The sequence below is a fragment of the Capsicum annuum genome, chromosome 8 (genome assembly GCF_002878395.1).
Source record: "Capsicum annuum cultivar UCD-10X-F1 chromosome 8, UCD10Xv1.1, whole genome shotgun sequence".
Classification (NCBI taxonomy): Eukaryota; Viridiplantae; Streptophyta; class Magnoliopsida; order Solanales; family Solanaceae; genus Capsicum; species Capsicum annuum.
This window is the reverse complement of record NC_061118.1, coordinates 91,762,875-91,779,840: the sequence shown is the minus strand read 5'-3', so window position 1 is coordinate 91,779,840 and position 16,966 is coordinate 91,762,875.

Here is a 16,966-nt window from a genome sequence, read left to right as displayed (position 1 = left end):
TTCATAACTCACTATATAGCAATAGATTTTGGCGTTAGTCCCAAAATCCTAGTAGATCCCTTCTCAATTTCTACTTCAGTCAGTAGTTCAGTCATATCAAATGGGCATACAAAAATTTCTAACTCACAGTATCCTAAAAAGTTACCTCCGTCAATCTTATAGAATTAAAGATGACTAATTTTGATGTCATTATTGGCATGGATTGGCTTCACTCTTGTTATGCCTTAGTTGACTATTAAAATAGAATAGTCCAGTTTTAGTTACCCAATGAACCATTTATATAATGGAGGATTAGTACCTCAGTGCCTATAGGTTAATTTGTCTCCTACCTTAGTCAAGAAAGATGATCTCCAAGTGAATCTATTATCTTTTTTGAGTCAAGGACTCAAAGTCCGAAACTCTAAGACTTGGGTCAGTTCTAGTAGTAAATAAGTTTCTAAAAGTATTTCCCAAATATTTTTTGGAGTTTCTCTTGAGAGGGAAATCGACTTATGAATAGATCTCCTTGCAGATACCCAGCCTATTACAATTCCACCTTACAGAATGTCTCCAACTGGGATTAAGGAATTGAAAGAGCAGTTGAAGAACCTCCTAGATAAGGGTTTTATTAGGCCTAGATTCTCTCCATGGGGTGCTCTAGTTCTTTTCATGCGCAAGAAATAGTTCTCTCAGAATGTGCATTAACTATTATCAGTTGAAAAAGGTCATAATCAAGAATAAGTATCCTACTCCCGGGATTGATGACTTGTTCGACCAACTTCAAGGAGCAGACTATTTTTTTAAAATAGACCTCAGATCTGGCTATCATCAGCTAATATTCAAAAATTACAACATTTTAAAAACATCTTTTATAACTCGGTATGGTCACTTTGAATTTGTACTTACGTATTTTGGACTAAAAAATGATCCTACAGCTTTTATAAACCTCATAAACAGAGTGTTCAAGTAGTACTTAGACATCTTCATCATAGTCTTTATAGATGACATTCTCGTCTACTCTGATACTGAGGGTGAGCACGGAGACCATTTGAGGATTGTTTTGTAGACTCTCAAAGAACATTAGTTATTTGCTAAGTTTAATAAGTCCATATTTTGGTTGAAATTAGTCGCTTTCCTTGGTAACATTATATACAGTGAAGGCATTTGGGTTGATCCTCAAAAGTCTGAAGCAGTAAGAAACTGTCCTAGACCTATCTCTCCATCAAATGTCAAGAGTTTCTTGGGTTTAGCAGGTTACTATAGATGGTTTGTTAAAGGATTTTCTTCTATTTCTTCTCCCATGTCTATATTGCCTTAGAAGAAGGTTAAATTTCACTCGTTTGATTCTTGCGAGAAGATTTTTCTCGAGATGAAAAACTACTAGAAGGTTCAGAGGGTTTCATGGTTTATCACGATGCTTCTAGGGTTGGGCTTAGTTGTGTATTGATGCAATGAGGCAAGGTTATAGTATATGCCTCTTGACAGCTCAAACCTTCTGAGAAGAACTACCCGACTCATTATCTTGAGTTGGCAGCAGTGGTTTTTGCCTTTAATATTTATAGGAATTACCTTTATGGGGTTTATGTTGATATATACTTATTACAAGAGTCTTCAGTATGTGTTTACCCAGAATGATCAAAATCTTCGTCAGTAAAGGTGGCTAAAACTATTGAAGGATTATGATATGTGTTTCTTGTATCATCGAGGTTAAACCAATGTTATGGCAGACGCCCTTAGTAGATTATTTATGGAAAGTGTTGCTCATTTTGAGGATGAAATAAAAGAGTTAGTTTGTGAGGTTCATCAGCTTGTTAGGTTGGGAGTTTGATTTGTTGATTTGGTCAAAGGTAGTGTATGGGTTCAGAATGGTTTCAAATCCTCTTTGGTTTCCAAAGTAAGCGTAAAGCAATATAGTGACCCGACCTTGTTTAAGTTAAAGAAGGCGGTCTGGGATCAGAAGGTTGAGGTTTTATCCTAAGGAGGAGATGGAATTCTTTGCTGTCAGGGTAGATTATGTGTTTTGAATATGCATGATTTGAAGTAGAGGATATTGGAAGAAGCTCATGGTTCTCGGTATTCTATTCATCCAGGAGCTACTAGATTGTACCGCGACTTGTGGGAAGTCTACGTGTGGAATGGAATGAAGAGAGATATTATGAAATTTATAGCTAGGTGTTCAAATTGCCAGCATGTTAAGGTTGAACACCAGATACCTAGTGGTATGCTTCAGGAATTCAGTAGCTTCACTTGAAAGTAGGAAGTGGTGAATATGGATTTTGTCACAAGGTTGCCTCGTACTCATCGTCAGCACTATTTGATTTATGTCATTGTGGATCGAATGACTAATTCAACTTATTTCTTTCCAGTTAACACATTATATTTGCCAAGGATTACACTAGACTCTATCTCGGTGAGTTTGTGAAGTTACATGGAGTCCCCTTGACTATTATTTTAAATAGAGGTACCCAGTTTACCTCTTATTTTTTGAAGGCCTATTAGAAGGGTCTTGGTACCCAAGTTCATCTTAGAATGGATTTTCACCCACAGAGATATGGTTGGGCATAGGGAACCGTTCAGACCTTAAAGGATATGTTGAGTGTATGCGTACTGGATTTCAAGGCTAATTAGGATGACTACTTTCCTTTGATTGAGTTTTCTTATAATAACAACTACCACTCAAGTATTCAGATGGCTCCATTTGAGGCTCTTTATGGAAGGAGGTGTAGATCTTTAATTGGTTGGTTTGAAGTTGGTGAGACTTCTTTGATAGGGCCAAATTCAGTGCATGAGGCAATGGAGAAAGTTCAATTAATTGGAAAAAGGTTGAAAATGGCCCAAAGCCATCAAAAATCCTATATAGGTGTGAGGAGAAGGAAGCTTGAGTTTGATGCTAGTAATTTAGTTTATTTAAAGATTTCACCCATGAAAGTAGTTAAGAGGTTTATAAAGAAAGGGAAGCTCAACCCCTATTATGTTGATCCTTACAAGGTTTTGAGTAGATATGGGAAGGTGGACTATGAGTTGGAGTTTCTTGTAGAGTTAACATTAGTGCACCAAGTGTTCTATGTCCCTTTGTTAAAGAAGTCCATTCGTGATCCAACATATGTAGTTCCTTTAGAAAAGGTTGCATGGAAAATATCCTCTCTTATGAAGAAGTCCCAGTTGAGATCCTTGATCACCAGATTCATAGACTAAGAAACAAAGAGATCACCTTAGTAAAGGTTCTATGGAGAAATTAGCCAGTTGAGAAAGATACTTGGGAAGCAGAGGTAGATATACGAGCCATGTATCCCTATCTTTTCTCTTCAAACCTACTTTCAGCTTGAGGTAAGAGTTTCCTTATTTAATAAATTGATTCTTTCATTTCTATCTCGGTCCATCAACCTATGTCCTCGTGTCATAGCATTTATTCATGAGTTTAGTTTGGTCCATGCATCATGTCTCAGATTCAGATATTAACTCATTTTTTAGCTAATAAGTGTTTGGTGCAGATTCTGAATCATCCCCCACCTCCCCACATATTTCAACTTAATCAATTTCATTCGGGGACAAATAATCCCAAGGGGGAGCTATTGTAATAGCCCCAAGATTTCAATCTCTATACCCCTTAAAATTTAGGCCATTAATTTAGTTTTCCAATGCCACATGTTTCTCCTAAATCCAAAATCATGGAAAAAAAGTTATGCAAATTTTTCCTTAAGTGTTAGTCAGTTACCAATGGATACGGCTCACGTTATGACCCGTTATCAGATGTGATGTGTTGTTATGAGGATTCTTCATCATAGCAATAAGGATCCTCAGTTTTAGCCTAGTGATAATGACCCCACCCTTTGACTCATCACCAGTGAAAATGAGTCATTAGGAGGGACTCGTTCTCACATCAGTGTATATCCTAAAATCTAGTCTTAGACTATGAATGTACCTAAAAACTTGTGATCAATCGTGATGAGCCGTTAAGAGGGGAGTCATAGTCATAATAGAAAGGACCCAAGACTTCATGATTTCAAGTTACGACATAAACTACGAATTGTGACCAGTCGTGAGGTGAGTCGTAACGAATGGGAGTGGAATTTCCTGCATGATTTCTCAAGGACTTTTAAGTATTTTCTCACTCTTTTAAAAGCCAATCCCACATTGTTTGGGCTACACAAAGGGTGTTAAAAATGATCCAAAATCCCTAAATTCATGATTAAGTCGTAATTCCACCCAGAGAAACCAAAAAGGGTGATATTTCTCCTCTCTCCAAGGAAACTAGGTCTTTTCAAGTTCAAACTCAATTCTAAGAAGTTCTCCAAGAAATTTTCCTTTAGGTATGTGGGATTTGATCAACGTGTTCCTTCCACCCATTGAGTCCTGAGAAACCCCTTCATTCTCAAGTAAATCCCCTTTTCCCTTGTATTAGGTTCTGGGTCAAATATGAGTTTTATTAACTCTCTCTGTTTGTTTTGTTTATGAACCATGATAATATGTTTTCCTTGTAAAATTAAGTCTCCATATGTTTGATCATTGCGAGTGTCCATATTATGATCAATTATTGAATTTTTGAGTATTAATCATGACTTTCCCTACCACGATAAGTGTTATATATTATCATGATCTATCACATTAGTTAGAGCTAGTAGGTTATTAACACTCAATACTTAGGAAATCATGCATATGTTAGCTTACATGTTATTGAGTAGTGAATATTGTACATGTATTGTTATTTTCAAAATACATGAATTGAGCATATCATTTATTAGTTCTTGTTTCATTTTATAGTTTAGAGTCATGCCGTTGGAGTAAAATACTTAGCACCGAGTAAACGTTGGGATGGCGACTCCTCCATCAGTTAGGTAGAGACCGTTAGTAACAGTACCTGAGTTCCTGAACTACATTGCCACCAAAGGTTGTAAGGGGTCACCTCTTAGTTTAGTCCTGACATCTAGTGACACGCCCTGAACAAAGGACTAGTCCTGTCGGGCATCTCAAGTCCAGCTAGGACCAGAGATAACCCCAATGTCCAACCATAACGCCCTGCATCCTATGTCGAATGAATTTCGAACATATAACAAGATAAAATAATAATAGTTTAAAGACATTAAATAAAGTCTATAGTCCTAATCCAACAACCTCAACCAATTATCCAACCGGTTCCAACCCCAATGCTAATACCAATACCAAGGATGACACCAATACCGACACCACCCATGACTATAGTAGTCTGACGAAGCCTCTGATCATGGATAAAGTAACATACGATCGGGACAATCCCCCGACCATATCCGAAACCAAACTCCAAAAATAATAATAATAATAATAATAATAATAATAATAATAATAATAATAATAATAGGTCCATAGCATGAAATAGAGTCTTCTGGAGAATGGAAGCTCACCACTTCAATTTGACTTAAAGCTATCCCTGAATATAAGTCACAGAGCAGGAGGAATGGTAGTGTGGTTGGTTCCTTCATCATGTGGGGATACAACGCTTGAAGAAGGTTAGTAGAGTAAATGCTAACATGTACTTAGGGATAAAGATAAAATAATGCCATTATTCAAAACCAAATCAAATAATCTTAAGCAGTATTCACACATATACATATATGTAGTTCCGGGATAGGGAATCAGGTTTAGCATCCATTTAAAACTTAACTTGGGTTGAGTAGCTTGACCGTCCTAAAACCACCCATGGGCTATATGGGTTCAGCTCCCTCTGTTGAAAGACCCCCAGTGTGTTTTAGCCGCACGATTGGAGAAAAGAACCTAAGATAACTAGTACATCTCCTAAAATATAAAGTGTGACATCATATGCACACGATCACTAAGACCACCCTCACATTGGCAAACATAAGTTTCAAGTGTCAGTCCCCCCGGGACCCCCACCTTTCATGAATTTGCTACTCGACCCTCTTTAATCCCATATTAGAACTATTTACTCATGCGAACCATCTACCAAGGAGTCTTTTGTTTAAGCATTAACCATTGGTATCGTTATACCAAGATTAGAGCTTGTAAGTCTATCCTTTTATGCCATACAAAAACCATTAAACTAAGTTTACTCCAAAATTTTCAATTAAACCAAAACCATGGCCACCAAGGGCTTTCCAAACCATTTAAAATCAACTAGACCAATTTAGGTTCCATTACCATTTATGCAACGCAAAAACATCAAGAGTAGCCAAAATCTGTTACAAAATCATTCTCATTGGCATTTTAACAAATAGGTTGAGGGCACATAAATTTAAAAACTATATTACCCCAAAATCCTCTATAACATCCGTTCTACAATGTCAAAATCATACTGAAATCATGAAAGAGAATATAACTAAACTAGAGAAACATTATTCAACCATGAACATCCAAAACCCCCAACCATTATTTCAACCCATTAAAATATGATGAAAAGCATACATTAAAACACATGATCTTTGTAAAATAACAATTTGGGAGTATTAACTTTCCTTAGACACCAAGGATAATGAAAAGAAACCACCCTTGAAAGCCTAAATTAATTTTCTTGATGAAACCCTAGCCTCTTGCTTTAAAGAGAATTTGAGTGGGATTTTGAGAGTGTTTGATTGAGAATAATAGGTTCATGAAGCCTCCAAAGGTGTTTTATGTCGTAGTATCAAAGGGAGTTATAAAGTGGAAATGTCCAGAATGCCCTAAACTTAAAATTGTAAAAATTACTGCAGGTGGTTATAAGTCGACCACTTGACTCATGACCACAATATATGACTTGTACCATGGAGTTGTCATCAAGACAATGAGTTGGACACCTATACACTGTCCACCACATGACTCCCTAGCCCCCACTCGTGACCAGACTATACGATTGGTATGGTCCAATCGTAACCAAGACATAACCCAAATGAATTGGACACTAGACAACATAAAACTCAAAATTACCACGCATACCCTATCCTCAAGCACTCATACTCAAAGCCAAGTTAAGTAACTAAGTTATTAATTTGTTTAATGGAAAGACCAAACAAACTGTCACCATCCTAATGACTCATACCACAAACCATAACCAAAGCAGAAACCTAACCACCCTTCACTAGTCTCCTAATGACTAGGGTCCCCTTACCTGTACCTACACTATATGACTCGTATGGTAAGTCATTATTAAGACAGTGAGTTTAAAACTCTGGAAATTTCCATGGGCCAAAACCCAAGGTCTTTTAATTCTCTCCCTCTTGGATAATTCATTCTCAAATTATGGGATAAAGTAGTGACTAGCATGATTAAACACCCCTACGCTTACCTCTAAGATAAAAAAATAGATTACCAACGAATTCAAAATCCACTCTTACCTTTAACTAAGTTAGAAAACAAAGATGTTAAGAACAACACATACCTTAAGTACGATTTTTCAAAACGAGAAATAGGAATGGATACTTGGACTTTATATCCTCTTCAGCTTCCCATGTTGACTCTTTAACCTTGTGGTTTCTCCATAGAACCTTCACCGATGCTACATCTTTAGTACGTAACTAACGAACCTACCGATCAAAGATTTCAACCAGGACCTCCAAATAATATAAGAAATATAAAATACCAATATCCTTGATAGGTACAATCTGCGATGAATCACCCACACACTTTCTCAACATAGAAACATAGAACATCGGGTGAATGGAGCTCAATCTAGAAGAAAACTCCAACTCATATGCAACATTGCAAACCCTTCTCAACACCAAGTATGGACCAACATACTGGGGACTAAGCTTTCTTTTCTTCCCAAACCACATCACTCCCATCATGGGAGACACCTTCAAGAACATCCTATCCCCCAATCTCAAATTCTAAGTTCCTTTACCTCATATTCGGATAGGACTTTTAGTCGCTTTGGGCAGCCTTAAGTCTATACCGAATCTCCTTCACCTTCTCTATGGCTTGGTGAATCAAATTCTGGACAGACATCTCTACCTCACCAACCTCGAACCACCCAATAAGAAATCTACAACTCCTACCTTACAATGCCTCAAATGGAGCCATTCCACTGCTAGAGTGGTAGCTATTATTATAGAAAAACTTTGTAAGAGGAAAATGCTCAACCCAACTACCACCATAGTTAATAACGCAAGCTTAAAGCATGTCCTCTAATGTCTGGATAGTCCTTTTCGCTTACCAATCTAACCGTGGGTTGAAAGATGTATTAAGACTCACCTTGGTCCTCAAATTATTCTGAACAACCACTAAAAGTTCAATGATGATTATGTACCATGATCTGAGATGATAGAAATAGGCACCCCATGCAACTTCACTATCTCATAGAGGTACAACCTTGCATAATCTTCTGCCAAAAAATTTGTCCGTACTGGCAGAAGTGAGCAGACTTTGTCATCCTATCAACGATGACCCATACAGAATCAAATTGATTCTGAGATCGAGGAAGATTGGTAATGAAAGCCATATTTAATAGCTCCCACTTTAAAATAGGAAACTCAATTTGTTGGTACAATCCTTCGAGCCTCACATGCTCAACTTTCATGCGTTCACACACCATGCACTTAGCCACAAAACTAGCCACATCTTATTTTAAATTGTTCCACCAATACATCTCCTTGAGGTTAAGATAGATTTTAGTCAAACCAGGACAAATAAAATAGCATGACTCATGTGCCTCCGCCAAGTTACTTTCTCTCAATCCATCCATGTTGGGAATACATAACCTCCCTTAGTACCGTAAGGTACCATCACCACTAATCTCAAAGGCTATGACCTTTTGCCTACCCACATCACCCTTGATCCTCATCAATACAGGATCCAACACTTGTTTCCCTTTACCTTAGCACCCAGGGATAATTTCACCACATCCTAAACAAATACACGACCATCCTCAGAGTCCTAGAGGAAAACTCCAATGCTAGCCAAACGGTGAACATGTTTCACCAACTCCTGCTTTCCTTTATCCATGTAAACCAAATTTCTCATGGATAACTTGCTAAGAGCATCAGCAACCATATTATCTTTACCTGGATAGTAGTGAAGACTCATGTCAGAATCCTTAAGTAGCTCAATCTATTTCCTTTGGCCAAGGTTAAGGTCTTTCTAAGTAAACACATAGTGCAGGCTCTTATGACTAGAATAGATATCCACATGCACACCATATAGATAGAGACACCAAATTTTCAATGCAAACATAAGAACTTTACCTTTTTCTGAGACAACATTGTCAATGGGGAATATATAGTCAAAAAACTCTCCATAAACCTCCTCTAATAGCCAGCTAAACCTAGGAAGCTCTGAATAACAGTTGGAGTTATGGGTCTAGGCCACCTCTTAACCACTGTAACTTCCTACAGATCCACCATGATCCCTTCACTAGAAATGACATGACCAAAAAAACTGACAGCGTTCAACCAAAATTCATATTTCAAATATTTGGAATATAACTAATGATCTTTCAGGGTCTATAATACAACACGAATATGATAGGCATAATCCACCTTACTCTTAGAGTACACTAGAATATCATCTATAAAGATAGTAAAAAATGAATCCCAAAACTAATGAAAGACCTTATTTATCAAGTCTATAAATGTTGCAGGGGTATTGGTCCACCTAAAAGACATAACCAAGAACTCAAAATGCCCATACAGAGTACAGAAGGCAGTCTTAGGGATATCTGCATCCCTAAAATTGAACCGATGATACCCAAATTGAAGATCAGTCTTAGAGAAAATCTTTGTACCCTGAAGTTGATCAAACAAATTATCTATCTTAGAAAAGGGTACTTATTCTTTACTATCACCTTATTCAGTTGTCCATAATCAATACATATCTGAAGGAAACCATCCTTCTTACACACGAATAAAACTGGTACACCCCGTAGAGACATACTAGGATGGATGAAACCCTTGTCTAAAATATCCTTTAATTTCTTCTTAATCTCCTTCAACTCAGCAGGAACCATCCTATAGGGAGAATAGAAAAAGAATGAGTGTTTGAAACAAGATCTATCCCAAAATCAATCTCCCTCTTAGGAGGAATAATAGAAAGATCATGAGGGAAGACCTCAAGAAATTCATTCACCATCAAAATAGAATGAAAAGAAGGACCTTCCAAGTTAGAATCTTTAACCTAGAACAGATGGTAGAGACACCTCTTGGAGATAAATCTTTAATCTCTGAGATATGATACAAAGCTCCCCTTAGGTGCTAGGGAACCACCCTCCCATTAAATAACTAACCATTAGGGAATTTTAAGATTATCTTATGGGTCCAGCAGTCTAGAGAAGCATAGCACGAGTGCAACCAGCCCATCTCTAATATACATCAAAATCAACCATGTTAATTCAATAAGATCCCCCAGAGTCTACAACTACCCACAGACACCACACAACCCCTATAGACTCTTTTAGCAACCACAGAATTACCCATCAGGGTAGAAACATAAGAAGAGTTCAGGATACACTCGAGACCAAATCCAAAATACACAGCCACAAATAGGGTCACATAAGAAAGAGTGGACCCCGAATCAAATTAATAGTACACATTATGTGAAAAGAGTTTCAATAGACCAGTCACAACATCAAGCGATGTCTCAGACTCCTGGAAGGTAGTGAGAACATAGAAAAAGTTCTAATCAGCTTTGGAATTAGATGGTGCACCCTTTGGTGCCGGGGCTAAAGAAGAGGCAACAGGAACCTTGTTTGCCTCAGAAGCAATAATACTAATAGGACAACTAGTAATGTGCCCTGGCTACCATAGTTGAAGCACTTTTCCTTTCCTTCATCTCAGTAACCCTGATTCAACCAACCTCAAAATTGGGAGAAAGGATATGACAGATCTAACTAAGTCTCGCTAGGCTAAGATTGGGCACCCTATTCCCTAAAGTTATCGCCACCATAAAAGCGCCAATCACCCAACGACTTTGGAAAGGTAGAATTAGCCATTGAGTAATACCCAAAATTGCCCCACTTCTTCTTCGACCACTTCTCACCATACCTACCACTCTATTGTTAGCCACTACCCTTTTCAGAAAATGTCACTTCTTTCTTTACCTCTCCCCAATCTTTGCCTGCTTTCTCTTTTATTCTTCAACCTACTACATGTACACAACCTACCTGGAAATATCCATGTTCTTTTTTAACAAGGTGGCCTTCCTCTCCAAAATTAAGTCTCAGGACAACCTAGAAGTGAACTTCCTTATTCTAGCCCTCATACTATAAACCAACTTTGGATCATACCATAATAGTTAGTGAAACTTCAAGGCATATTTCTTTATTGAGATCTTGCCTTGTTTAAAATTAAGAAACTCTTCTACCTTTTCTTCCCTCAACTACTGAGGAAAGAAATGGTCAAGAAAAGCACAAGAGAAATTTTCCCATAAGGTTGACTCAGCATCGTTACCCCAAGTCTGCTCCCATTACTCATGCCACTAGTATGCTAAATATTTCAGTTGATAAGCAGCAAATTCCACACACTCCATGTTAGTAGCATGTATAACATGGAAGATATTTTCCATCTCATCCACAAAAGCATAAGGATCCTCCTTAACTATAACACTAGTGAACACAAGAGGGTTCAACCTCATAAACTTGCCAACTGTATGGCCTAAAAAGATGAAGTAATAGAAGAACCACGCTCGGTTTGAGAAGATACCAATTTTGAAAACATACAAATAGACTGACAGAACTCAGCTTTTTTATATCCGCTTGAGAAGCTCCAGAAGGACTGGAGAAAACCAGTGAAACTCCAGGAGGACAATTAGGAACTGGACTCCTAGATCGAGTACGGATCCTATAAGTTGAGTAGGACCCATCAATATTGTCCACGGGTGTGACAGAGGAGTTTATGTAAACTTCAGTCCATCTGGGAGGTATAATTTGAAAAGCGAACAAACAGGCATTAGAGAAGATTATAGGACCTTAGACACTACAGCTTGCAAATAGAATACAAGAAAGAGAAATATTTCTAAATACCTCGTAGCCTCTCCCTTATAAATATGGCATGGCACATATCTTAAAAGAGACTCTACTCAATACGACTTTGTTGGACACCCAATTGACCATAAACCTAAGGCTATGATAATAATCTGACTTGACCTGAACCAAGGTCTTGTTATGTCAGGTATCTTAAGTCCAAACAAGAACAGAGACCACCCCCAATACCCAACCATAATTGCCCTGCACTCTATGTTGGATGAATTCTAAACATATAACAAGATAAAATAATAATAGTTTAAAGACATTAAATAAAGTCTATAGTCATAATCCAACAACCTCAACCAATTATACAACTAGTGCCAACCCTAGTGCTAATACAAATACTAGGGTAATGCCCATAATAGTCTGATAAAGTGCAGGATTAAGTAATATCCGATTGGGATATGTCGCTGACCATAGCCAAAACTAAAATCCAAGGAAAAAATACTAAAAAGAGGTTCATAGCATAAAATGGAGTCTTTTGGAGTATATAAGATCACCACTTCAATCCAACTCAAAGCTATCCCCAAATCTAAGTCACTAAGCAAGAGGAATTGTAGTATGGTTGGTTCCTTCATTGCATAAGGGTACAACTCTCTAAGATGGTTAATGGTGTAAATGTTAGAATATACTCAGGGATAAAGATAAAATAATGTCATTATTCAAAATCAAATCAAATAACCATATGCAATCATACGTATACATATATATAGTACTAGGATAGGGAATCGAGTTTGGCATGCATTAAAAATCTTAACCTAGTTTGAGTAGCTTGACCATCCTAAAACTTCACATGAGCTATATGGGTTCAGCTCTCTCAGCTAAAAGGTCCCCCAACATGTGTTAGCTACACAATCGAAGAAAAGAACCTAAGATGACTAGTACATCTACAAAACTATAAAGTGTGACATCATGCACACGGTCACTAAGACCACCTCACATCAGCAAACATGAGTTTTCAATGTCAGTCATTTGGGAACCCCACCTTCCATGGATTTACTATTCATCCCTCTTTAAGCTCATATTACAACCATTTACACATTTCAACAATTTATAAAGGAGTGTTTTGTTTAGGCATAAACCATTGGTATCATTATACCACAATTAGAGCTTGCAAGTCTATCCTTTTATGCCATACCAAAACTATTAAACTAAGTTGACTCCAAAGTTTTCAATTAAACCAAAATCATGGGCACCAAGGCCTTTCCAAACCATTTAAAATCAACTAGACTAATTTAGGTACCATTACCATTAAGGCAATGAAAAGATATCAGGAGTAGTCAAACTATGCGATAAAATTATTCTCATTGGCATTTTAACAAATAGGTTGAGGGCACATAAGTTTCAAAACCATAACCAAGTAGTTTAGAGAATCCATAATAACCCTAAATCCATTTACCATTAACATTCATTCCACAATGTCAAAATTATTCTAGAAGCATAAAAGAGAACATAATTAAATCATGAGAATCATTATTCAACTATGAACAACCAAAACCACTAACAATCATTTCAACCCATAACAATATCATGATAATCATACATTAAAACATATGCTCTTTGAAAAATAACATTAAAGGAGAAGTAACCTGCCTTTGGCACCAAGAAAGACGAAGATAAACCACCCTTGAAAGCCTAAATTTATTATCTTGATAAAACCCTAGCCTCTTTCTTGAAAAGGAGTTTGAGAGTAATTTTGAGAGTTTTTGATTGAGAATAAAAGGTTAATGAATCCTCTAAAGGTATTTTATGTTGTGGTATTAAAGTGAGTTACAAAGGGGAAATGTCTAGAATACCCCTAACTTAAAACTGTAAAATTTACTATAGGTGGTTACTAGTCAACTCTTTGACTCATGACCATAACATACGACTTATAGCATGGAGTCATCACCAATATGGTGAGTTGGAAACCCATACATTGTCCACTATACGACTCCTTAATCCCCATTTATGACCTTACCATAAGACTTGTATGGTCTAGTCGTATCCAAGACATAACCCAAAGGGATTAGACGCTGGAGAAAATATGACTCAACCTTACTACTTGTACCCTGTCCTCACAGCTCTTAGTGTTCTACTCATACTTAGAGCCAAGTCAAGTCACTACGTTACTAATTTCATTAAGGGATCGACCAAATGAACTATCATTACCCCTAATGACCTATACCTCCAAACCATAACAAAAATAGAAACCCAATCACCCTTTACTGGACTCTTAATAACTAGGGTCCCATGACCCATACCCAGACTATACGACTCATATGGTGAGTCGTTATTAAGATAGTGAGTACAAAACTTAGGAATTTCTAAGGGCCAAAACTAAAGATATTTTATCTAGTCCATTGGGACACTAATTTAGTGGATCCATACTAGCCAGTGTTGGTACCCTTGGAAAGGTAATGACACCCTTCCAACTAGGTTACATTTTAGACCCCGATTAGCTCATATTGGGGAAAGTCAATTAAATGTTAGCTCCCATAGTCCTTAATTCAGTATTTAGATTATGTTCAGTCTTAGTTTGTTGGACGAAGTATTTAGTGTTTAGTCTTTTAGTTATTTAGATACATAGCATAAAATTATACTTGTTCTTGTATTTGATTTTCACGTTTATGCATTCATGCTCAGTATATATATATCAGCTAGATTTTCATATGGCATACTCAATATAATCGAAGTACTGATTGCATACTTTATTGTCCTATATTGTCTCATAATATAGGTTCAAAATCTCAATACCCAAACCATTTTAGCGCATTTACAAGACACTCAGTTGTATCCTTAGTGAGTCCTCATCAGCCGAGGACTAGTTATCTTTTCATCTATTTGCTTCAGTACTTTATTTTCTTTTAATTAGTGTTAGTTGGGGACCTGTCCCAATAACTCATCAGTTTAGAAGTTTTCAGACAATTAGACAGTTAGACATATTTATTTTTAGTTTCATTAAGTATCTTCCAGAAAATGTTTATATTATTTTATGATTATTCCTTATCAGTTTACTTCAGCTAACTTTCACTCAACATTTCTTACATTCCTTCAGTACTTATTTCTTATGCTAGACCATGGGTTAGTTTGGGGTCACTTATGACTCTAAGCACCATGTTATGAGTAGGGGGTAGTCTCGGGTCATGACATTATGAGTTCTTGTTCATGTCCTTTGGGTTGACCTATGACCCATCCGTGTTTATGGAGTTGATGAACTGGGTATTTTTCCCGTATCTCGACACTTTTGTGATTGTATTTATAAATGATATCTTAATTTATTCCAAGAGTGGATCTAACCATAAAGAGAATTTATTGATTATTCTTCAAAGATTGAGGGATGACAAGTGTATGTTATGTTCTCTAAGTGTGAGTTTTGGCTGGATTCTATCTCTTTTGTGGGTCATATGGTGACCAAGGATGGTATTATGGTCTATTTGGCCAAGATTATAGCAGTTTATGATTGGGCTATGCCTACTTCTCCTACCGAGATTTAGAGTTTTGGTTGATTGGCAGGATAATACAAGTTCTTTATTAAGGGTTTTTTATCTGTTGTGGATCCATTGACCAAGTTGACTTAGAAGAAGATTTACTTTCAGTTTTCTAATATTATTTAGGCGAGCTTCAAAATGGTTAAAGATTTGTTGACTTCAGATCTATTGTGTCCAAGCATACAAGCAAGTGTATGTGGTCCCACCAAGTAATATTGTGGCCTTATGAAAAGTTAAATATCAATCCCACATGGACTAGTGCTAACAACTGTCTAATTCTATTTCACTATTGAGATTAAATTATTGCAAGCATAACCACGAGAATTTGAGATTTATAAATGTAAAGCAAAGTAACCAATGCGGTAAATTAAAGGTCTTGGACAATCAATAAGGAGAAACTCATGGTTAAGGCTGTATAAACAATCATATATGCTATTAAACTTCATTGGTTATGTTACTTATCTTGGTTGTTGATTCACGAGGCTGATATTATGATTATAGTCTTCCAAGCCTCTAGTCACCAATCTAACTTAGACCCATAACTACATTATTGAGCGGGGATGTGAGAAATAATTTAAATACATTCATATTTCATCCCATAAGTGAACCAAATAGTTCACTTATGTATATTTTTATTCTAAGTGAACATTATAACTTCATTTTGTAGAAGATTATAATCCTATTCTATTTACCCTACGTTCTGTCCTCTTGTTCCTCCTTCCAGACTCAGAAGATGACAATGGATGTATTCTAAGGGTCAAGAATACTTAAAATAGTAATAAAAAGGATAAATAAATAACCAAATATGATGATCAATCAAAACCAACTCAATTCACAACAAGATTAATCATGTTCTTGGCCTTAATCTAGGAAAAGGGACTTTAGCCGCTTATGGACATAACTATAATTGGAATGATGAAATACATGTTAAAATCCATAAACAAACTAAATTAGAGGAATAAAAATCCTATTTGAAGTGTTACACAGCCTCCCTCAAAGTTTCAAAGTGGTCCAAAGTGTTTAGCATCATGTTCAAGTGTCCTATTTATAAGAGGTCAAATCTGTCGATGTTGAACTAAGGTGCACGTTGCGCCATCTATTGCGGAACATAGGGTCTGCGTCACCACAATATCATGGTACCAAATTGTTTTGGGTACCTTTATAAGACCCCATGTCTGTGGTGTGGACCTTATAGCTTTGGCTAAGGTCCACGACGCACCATAGACTCCAAAGTGGCCATTTTACGTCAAATCTTACCCCTTGCTTCCGTCCATCCATTCAAAGCTTTTTGGTGTTGTTTTCACAAGATTTACAGCTTTATTATCTTCTATATACCATAATTATTAACATAAAAATCAACCTATAGCATCAAACACCACGGATTAGAGTTCAACACAACATCCAAGATAGTGAACTAGAAACTTAAGCTAAGAACTTGTTTTGCCCTTTTTATTTTTAACTTAGTTTTGACTCTTTGATTGATTCAATTGAACCTTAAACACTATAAAAAGGTTTTACTCACACAATGACACAATAAAACCATTATTAACTCACTACACATACTAGAATTCATTGAGATCAACTAGAACAACATCTA